The sequence below is a fragment of the Narcine bancroftii genome, chromosome 6 (genome assembly GCF_036971445.1).
Source record: "Narcine bancroftii isolate sNarBan1 chromosome 6, sNarBan1.hap1, whole genome shotgun sequence".
Classification (NCBI taxonomy): Eukaryota; Metazoa; Chordata; class Chondrichthyes; order Torpediniformes; family Narcinidae; genus Narcine; species Narcine bancroftii.
Window position 1 is genome coordinate 154,813,885 of NC_091474.1, and position 8,488 is coordinate 154,822,372.

At 40.2% G+C, this 8,488-nt stretch overlaps 1 long non-coding RNA gene across 1 annotated transcript; it reads right to left on the reverse strand.

Annotated features, from left to right (window-relative positions):
- Positions 1-3,848: 3,848 nt before the first annotated feature.
- On the reverse strand, positions 3,849-8,093 carry LOC138736614 (uncharacterized). Its single transcript, XR_011340440.1, has 2 exons — positions 7,641-8,093; positions 3,849-4,284 (listed from the first exon to the last, which is right to left on the reverse strand). It is a non-coding gene; the product is annotated as an uncharacterized lncRNA (long non-coding RNA).
- Positions 8,094-8,488: the final 395 nt, after the last annotated feature.

Genomic DNA, 8,488 nt, shown 5'->3' on the forward strand with positions numbered 1-8,488 from the left:
CCTGGTGCATACAAGGCTTCACCCCAACCCCACCTTGGCTACTCAGATCAAATCAGCATATAGACTGCTGGCAAAGCAAACTAGGTCACTTCAATGGGGGATCAGGATGGAGGTCGGGGGAGGCCATAGCAGCATTGCATGACTGCTTTGAGACCATGGTCTGGAGCTGTTTTAGAGAGGCGGCCACCTACAACGGGCATGTAAACATAGAGGAATACACAATCTCAGTGACTGGCTACATCAGCGAGTGCATTGAGTATGTCATCAAGATCAAATGCTTCACAATTAGGTCTAATCAGAAACCATGGTTGGATGCAAAGGTCCAGGCCCTTCTCAGAGCTCGAAATGCTGCCTTCAGGACAAGGGATAGAATGGCACTAAGATCAGCTCGGGCTGAAATCTGAAATCTCCCTTGCAATTCGGAAGACAAAGTGGAGGTATGCACAGAAGATATGCAGAAAAAATTAACATGGGTCTTCACGGACATCTTCAATACTCACTGTATCAGTAGGAAGCACTCAGGAGCAGCTTGATTGAATGAATTAACGGAGTACTGAAGGATAAGAGTATCAGACTGAGCCAGCAGCAGGTTTTTGGATACCAATCACATGGAAATAACATATTTTACCTTGATCTCACCAAATTCTTTGCAGCAATAACAGGCCTCAATGACTACCACCCTGTGGCACTGACCTCCTCCATTGTGAAATGCTTCATGTCTGGTGATAGAACGCATCAAACTATACATCCCAGAGATAATGGATCCATTTCAAATTGCCTATAGATAAAACCATTCTATAGCCTTCACTCCATTCTGATCCACCAGGAAAATGGCACCTCATGACAGGCTGCTGTTGATTGACTTCAGCTTGACATTTAATATAATTATTCCCGAGCGGTTGGTGGAGAATCTGTCCTTACTGGGACTCTACACCCCTCTCTGTAATTGGATCATGGACTTCCTAACGGAAAGACAACAGTCTATCTGGGACAGTAGCAGAATATTGAGCACCAACATGCTGAGCACTGCATGCTCAGCCTGCTTCTTTCAATGCTACTGACCCAGGACTGCATTTCCAGATCCAGCTTCAAGTGTCATCAACTTTGCAGATGAAACAACAGTAGTTGGCCTCATCAGCAACAGCGATGAGTTGTACTACAGAGAAGAGGTGGAAAATCTCATGGAATGGTATGAGTTTAACAATCTGAGTCTCAACGTGGACAAGATAAAAGAGATGATCGTGGACCTCAGGAGGACGAGGAATGACTACCCTCCACTACACATTAACAACTCTGTCGTAGAGAGAATGGAGAGCACCAAGTTCCTTGTAGTTCACTTAACTAGTGATCTATCATGGACATTCAACATTTCCTCACTTATCAGGAAGGCTCAACAGCAAATGAACTTCCTGAGAAGTCTGAAGTGGCTAAGCCTACTGGCCTTCTGGCTATCAACCTTCTATAGGAGCTCTATCAAGAGTGTCCTGGCCGGCTTCATCACAGTGTGGTATGGTTGCTACAGAGAAATGGATTGGAAGTCAATCTACAGGTGCATAAGAGAGGATCATGGGAGTTTCCTTCCCCCTCCACTCCATTGACGTGATCTACTGTGATCATAGTCTGAAGAGGGTGCGCAAAATCATTGAGGATCCCTTCCACCCTGCACACAGCATCTTTCAGCTGCTGCCATTGGGGAAGAGATACAGGAGTATCAGAGCTCGCACCACCAGACTGAGGAACAGTTTCTTTCCATGGGCAGTGAGAATACTGAACAACCAAAGGAACTACTCACACTAAGCATTCAAGATTCTTATTTGTACAAAACAATATTTATTGATTTATTTTTATAGATATAATACTTGTCCTGCATATGTATTGTTTGTCTGAATGTGTGTTATGTCTGGTTGTGTGTCTGCATTTTTTTTGTACTGAAGACTGGAAAACGCTGTTTTGTCAGGTTGTACTTGTACAATCAGATGACAATAAACTGACTTGATTATTTAACAAGGCCTTTGACTAGGTCCTGCAATGATGATTGATCCAGAAGTGAGCAGGGCAATTCCAAATTAGCTTGGTGGAAGGAGTCAGAGGGTAAAAATGGATGGTTGTTTTTTTTTCAGATTGAGGGTATGTGATCAGGTCTGTGGGTGGCACAGTTAACGTAGCAATTAGTGCCACACTATGACAGCACCAGTAATCCGGGTTTTAGTCCAGTGCTGTCTGTAAGGAGTTCGAACATTCTTCCCTGTGGGTTTCCTACCACTTTTCAAAAACGTTCAGGGGTTGTAGGCTAATTGAGATATATGGGTGGCCCATGGGTCAGAAGGTCCTGTTACCATGCTGTTTGTCTAAATTTAAAGAAAAATTAAATCAGTGGTGGTCTGCACGGATCACTTCCAGGTCTGCTATTGTTTCTTATTGTATTAATGATTTGGGTGACAAAGTAGTTGGCATAGTTAGTAAATTTGGAGATGACATCAAAATTAATGGTTCAGTGGACAGTGAAAAGAACAAACTGAGATTGCAATAGGATTTAGATGAAATGGAAAATGACAAGTGAAATTTAAAAGGGACAAAGATGAGGTGTTATATTTTGGTAGTGTAAATGAGGGCAGTTGTACACGGTAAATGTTAAGAGCCTGGAGAGTGTAATAGAACTGAGAGGCCTCAGGGTGCAGGGTACATTATTTGCTGAAAGAAGTATTTAGTGTGGTCAAGAAGTTTGGCATATTGGCCTTCAGTCATGCCATTGAGTACAGCAGCTGGAACATCAAGGTGAGACAAACTTGAAGGACTGGATGCAGTTCTAGTCATTCAGCAACAAGAAATACAGTGGTCCCTCTTTATCCGCAGTTTTGGTAACCTCAATTTTAGTTACCTGTGGTCAACCATGGTCTGAAACTGATCTGACTGCCCCACTTTCTCCACTGAGCCCTGTATCAGTCCCAACTAATCCCATTGCCCTGCACTCTCCCCACAGCCCTGTGTAAGACCCCACACTGATCCCACTGCCCATTGCCCAGTTCGCTCCCTGCACTGATCCCATTGCCCCATTCTCTCACTACAGCTCCGTTTTTGTCCCCACACTGATCCCTACTACAAATAAAAAGTTTACAGGTACACTCCAGTATCCTATATAGCTTTACCAAGTGTATAGTATAGGGCTCACACAATGTCCACGTCGCCTAACGCCCAATTTTACAGAATGTATCATGGACGTTAAGTGGCGCTTACCCTGTATAGGTTTCAGACATATGCTGGGAGAATTGGAACATATCCCCCATGGATAAGTGGGGACTACTGTATGTTATTAAGCTGGTAAGGTTGCAGAAAAAAATTTACAAGGATGTTGCTGAGACTAGATTATAAGGTGCACCTGGATGGCTGTGATCTTTTCCTCTGAAACATAGGTGACCTCAAAGATCATGAGAGGCAGAGATCAGGCCAATTGAGACCGTCTTTTTCCAAGAAGGAGGGTCTAAATGCAGAAGGTGAGAGGGGAAAGATTTAAAAGAAACCTAAAAAGCAAAACATTTCTTTCCGAAGTTGGTGAGTATGAGGAGTGAAATGCCAGAGGAAGCTGTAGAAGCAAGTACAATTATAGTGTTTAAAATGTTTAGACAGGTACATGGATAGGAAAGGTTAGGGAAAAATAGGACTAGCTCAACAACTTAGTCAGCATTGGCAAGAGCCAAAAAGTTTTCTAATGATTCAAGTCCATGACCCTTTCCCACTACTGTCCTGCATCAAAAACTTCTTTTAGATTGTTTCTGACCTTCAGAGGCATTTCACATGATTGAAGGAGATTAATATAATTACATTAAAACAATTAAGTAAAATAAAATGAATTTAACTTAAAAACATGCAACTTTTAATTTTTTTAAAAAATCCTCAGCAACTCAAAGAGAAATGGACAGTTAAATGCAACTCTTTAATGAAGTTGAGGTGTCTGCACCAGAGGCAGTGGTGTGATCTTTGTCCTCTCACTGTCTGATGAGATGATTTCTTTTTGTTTCTTTTGCTCTTTTTTTCTAAATAGTGTGACCGTGCCAACTCTTCGCCAGCCTTTGAATGGTGCACCAAGGAAAGCTTCTTACCGTATCTTGGTACGCACGACAATAATAAATGATGAAGATTTTGCTCAAATTCATGTTTTGAAAAAATGTCAATCTTCAAATTGGCAATGTTCCATTGAATACAGAAATAGGATGGGAAGTTATGTATGTCTGCATCGGACATTCATACATTCCATTTTTCCACGCTACAGTTAACAGACAAGGAAACCTTTTAAAAAAAAAAGCACACTTAATAGCAGAGAATGAATAAGCAACAATTCTATGGAGATTTATATGATCCATCTCTGTGTGAGGTACAGTATAATTTATTGTACACACTGGTTTGTCAGCTGGAGGACAACGATAGTGGGTGATCAGCAGGAAGTTTCCTAGCCATATTTGATATATTATATAACAAGGGAAATAATATTCTTCATAATTCAATTTGCAGTCATGAAAATATGGAGATTCAAATAACTCTTGAGACGTGTATCCAATATCCAAACCAGGTATAATCTGAATATAAATATAAATCAATTTTTATTTGCTTCTGATCAGAGTATGATGCATACAAATTCATCATTTTGGTCTAAGGATAACATTATTTCCAAATGTTCTAGTTTACATTACCAACAATGAGATTTTCATGGTTATACTTTTTACTTCTCCAAGAAAATTATCATTGAAATAAATTTTGTTCCAGTTTTAAAACAAAATTCCATTAAAGTTTCTAACAGCAAAAAGGAGCATCATTTACTTTATGAATATAGATTCAGCCATATCAGTTCTTGATGAATTGGTTGACACATTAATCAGGATTCAACTGTCTCTGAGTATGTAGAGATTATCTTTTCAATTCTATACAGTTTTGTATAATCATTAACTGAAGGAGGTCAATTCAGATTGCTTAGCTCTTCTCTATAGTATGATACATAGCAATTATGAGACAGTTTGGCCGAAAAAAAATAGTTGAGCACAACTGAATGTATATTTAGATTTGTAGAATTTGATAATCAGCTCATAACATTCATTGTTTGTCAATGTGAAAATGGAATTGCATGTATATGAATGATTGTAAATGAGAAATATAATGAAACACAGGAGATTTTTTCATTGTACCTTTGTTTAATAAAGAATAGATCATATATTTTGCAAGAGTTGGAATTTCCCTGGTTAATATGCTGTTTAAGCCTATATTTTTCTCGCTAAACATCAGACTAATGTTCTGAGGAACCATTCTCAGGCAAAAAACACAAAGCAGATAAATAACCTGGGAGCAGTTGGTAACAAAAGTTAATATATCTACTCAGTCACCCATGGAAGATGCATTTTAAAGAAATGATTTGAATCCCAGAGAATCAAAATGAGTTATTGTCACTTCCCCTCAGAGGCAAGTACTTGTGCATCTAAATATCAATAGCAATTAACAATAATTATTTTATATCACAATTTGGAGGATTAGCTGAGGGAAACCATTTTAATGTATTAATGTATTTTAGCACCTTTACATTTTTGATTCAATTGGGGCAGTATGGTTAGTGTAGAGGTTATTGTGCCAGTGTCCGGGGTTTGAATTCCATGCTAGCTGTAAGAAATTTGTGCATTCTCCCTATGTCTGTGTGGGTTTCCTCCGGGTGCTCCAGTTTCCTCCCACCACTTAAAATGCACTGGGGGTGCAGGTCAAATGGGTGTATTTGCGCAGCACAGGCTTGTGGGCAGAAAGGGCCTGTGGCCGTACTGTATGTCTAAAATGTGGATCAATATGAGGATCAATAGGGTTACATAGAGGGAAACTTAATTTCCCAAATATTGACTGGGTTGTCCTTCATGCCAGGATCTGACATGAGGAAGAATTTGTGAAGTGCATCCAGGAGAATTTCTTGAAACATGTAGACAACTCAACCAGGGTCCACATTTGGACTAATGTATTGGCAAATGAGCCCAGCCAGGTCTTTGGAGTTTCAGTGCCGCCCAATTACACCTGATTGACCTACACCCCTGGTACATTTTTGAAGGGTGGGAGGAAACCAGAACCCCCAGGGAAAACCCACACAGGCATGGGGAGAATGTACAGACTCCTTCAGACAATGTGCGATTTGAACTCTGGTCCCGATCACTGGTGCTGTAAAGGTGCTACACCAACTGTACCACTCTAAGGAAAAATTAAAAATAAATTGTATATGAAGGATTAATTTTTAATCTAACATGAGTTGATAGGTGACAGTACCTGCCAAATGTAAAGCAAGGATGGAGAAGATCTTTGAGTTGAAATAAATATTATTTTTCCAAATGTCATTTATTAAATGCTATGCTCAAAACAAAAAAAAACCTTGGAGTTGATAAAGAAAGAGTAAGAAAGATAATTTAATAGGAAAATAGCAAATAGTTATCAAGTGACCTTGGGGTTCAAATCCCTATATCCCTCAAGGTCACCGCACAGGTTGATAGGATAGTTAAGGCCTATGAGATGCTGGGCTTCATTAATAGGGGGATAGAATTCAGGAGTAGGGAGCTCATGTGGCCACTTTAACAAATCTCTGGTAAGACCACACTTAGAATATTGTGTTCAGTTCTGGTCACCTCAGTATAGAAGGAATATGGAAGCTATTTACCAGGATGTTGACTGGATTGGGAAACAAGCCTTAAGAGACAGGGTTAGCAGTGCTGGGAGTTTTCTCTTTGGAGTATAGAAGGATGAGAGGAAACTTAATACAGGTCTACAAGATTATGAAGCATAGATAGGGTGGACAGCACCTATTTCCCAGGGCAAGATCAACAAACACCAGAGGATATATGTACAAAGTTAAAGGAGAGTAGTTTAGGGAAGACATCAGGGGTAAGGTTTTATTTTACACACAGAGTTGTGGGTCCCTAGAATGCCTTTCTGGGATGGTGGTGGAGGCTGAAACATTGGGGGCATTTAAGAGACTCTTAGACAGACACATGGATGAAAGGAAAAATAGAGAGTTATGAGGTAGGAAAGGTTTTGTACTTTTTTTTAAAGGAAAGAGTTTTGAAGGGCCTGAACTGTGCTGTATTATTTTATGTTCTATGTAGTTATTCTGGGCTGACAGCTGTGAACAGTGGGCTACCCTATGGGGACAATCTTGGGACTATTCAAAAATAGTCTCTTTGAGGTTTTCAGATATTGCCTTTCTGTTTAGCAACATGCATTTCTGCAAGGTAAATCCACTTCATATACAGCAAAATATAAGTTTATCTAACAACTGTTTGTAAATTTGTACTGAAATGTGCTTACAATTATGCTTTTAAAAAAAATGTACATTGAATAAAATGGGGCTGCCCATCAGGAAGTCACACAAGTTTAAGCAAGTCATCCATTTAAAGAGATGGATTAAACCAACAAATAGGATAATCAACTCGCGTGGGGAGAAAGACAACAAGACTCTTGTTAAAGAAAAATACAGTGACATTGAAAATTCTTCTGGCAAATTAAAATAAGCTGAAGAAACAGATTAATTGAAAAGAGCAATAAGATACAAGAATATTTGATAGCTGTGACCGAGGTGATGAAAACCCTATCCCAGGTGAAGCTACACAGGTCAGTGGGTCCAGATAACATACCTGGGTGGATACTGAAGCACTGCACAGACCAATTGACGGAGGTCTTCATGGACATCTTCAACATCTCACTGCAGCAGTCCATCTTCCTCACAGGTTTCAAGACAGCTGCCATAATCCCATGCCAAAGAAGGCAACAATAACTGGCCTCAAATACAACTATAGCACTGACCCCTACCATTATGAAATGCTTTGAATGTCTAGTAATGGAGCGCATCAAAGCACACCTCCCTGATTCACTGGACCCATTTCAATGTGCCTGTAGAAGAAATCATTCCATTGACAATGCTATAGCCTCGAAACTTCACTCCATCCTCATCCACTTGGTGAGTGAAACCTCATGCACCAGGCTGCTGTTCATCGACCTGCCTCTGGGCTATGTGTTTTGTCCACTCCTGTTCTTGCTACTGACCCATGACTGAATGCCAGATGCAGCAGTATCATCAAATTTGCAGATGACACAACAGTCGCTGGCCTCATCAGCAATGATGATGAATCACATTTCAGAGATGGAAAACCTCATGATATTAGTCATAGCACACATTGCAGACAAACAATACATATTCAGGAGTAACCACCTGAGTCTCAACGTGGACAAGATGAAGGAGATGATTGTGGTCTTCAGGAGGACCAGGATTCACCACACATCAACAACTCTGTAGTAAAGTGACTAGAGACACCATTCCTTGGAATCCACATAATATGTGATCTATATCGTGGACGCACATTTCCTCCTTTGTCAGTAAGACACAACAGTGACTTCCTAAGAAGGCTATCATCATGTCCACCTTCCATAGGAGCTCTATTGAGAGTGTCCAGGCCAATGCATCACAGTGTGGTACTGTTGCTGC